Below are 1,079 nucleotides of genomic sequence, written 5' to 3'. Positions count from 1 at the left end.
TGGTGTGCAGAGAGCTTTTGCTTTTGCTTTTGCTTTATTGTGTTGTGTGGTGTGCATTTGCTTTTGCTATTCAATAAAAGTTAAAGGTTTTTATGTCGAGTAATTTCATGTCGGGTGATTGCTTTTTATGAATGGTTATCATATGCCATAAAAAATAATAACTTTTTATTCATAACTTAAAAAAACATTACAACTAGAAAGAAACAACAACATTTATTTAGGTAAATTAAATGGATACTTCCTAATTGATGATTCTAGTTGATCCATTGTGTTTCATGAACCGGAACATAATTGGCCAAGTTACGGTTGTCTTCTTCGGTTGGTGTTTGATACTCGGTGAGGGCTTCATCTTGAGGGTTCACCGGAGACCTTGAGGTTGTTTCCTCCCTATTAATTATCTCTTGTTGTCTCCTTTCCCAATAACCCCTCTTTCTTGGAGTATCAAACGTTGATAGATCAACCATCATAATACGATCATCCGAAGCGCGTTGCTCAAGTTGTTTAACTTGCTCAATTGTTGTTCCCTTTGTAGATATTCACGCTCACTTTGTTCTTGAGCTTTTTGCATTTGAATGCGTAAGCCATTCGCATCTTGTTGCTTGCCTTTCTTCTTTGCTAGCTTTTGAGCTTTTTGTCCTTGAGGTCGTGCTTGTCTTGTTATAGTTGGCTCCGCTTCATTGGCATGTGCTTCATCTTCTTCCAAGTTGATAGGAGTCGGAATACGCGAGTTCATGGCTTCGGTGGAAGGCGTTTCCCCAAACTTGATAGTATTTTTCAAGTATCGCCAACAATGATCATAGACAAAATCCGTGTCAACTTTGTCGTAGAAAATTGACCTAGCTCTCATGAGCTACATACAAGATGAAGTAATATTTATTAGTACTCATGAGCTACGCACAAATTAAGTAATTTATATATTACTTACAATAAAATATAATGTCTTACCATGAGTAAAATTAAATGCTCATATGCTCATTGTTACACACTTAGCAACCTAGCTACACCATAATTTTTTATAAATTAAATGACAAAGAATAAATAAAATATTTTGTTAACATATGAATAATATACTTACATCG

Source organism: Fragaria vesca, linkage group LG7 (assembly GCF_000184155.1).
Source record: "Fragaria vesca subsp. vesca linkage group LG7, FraVesHawaii_1.0, whole genome shotgun sequence".
Taxonomy (NCBI): Eukaryota; Viridiplantae; Streptophyta; class Magnoliopsida; order Rosales; family Rosaceae; genus Fragaria; species Fragaria vesca.
Note: the sequence above shows the minus strand (reverse complement) of the source record.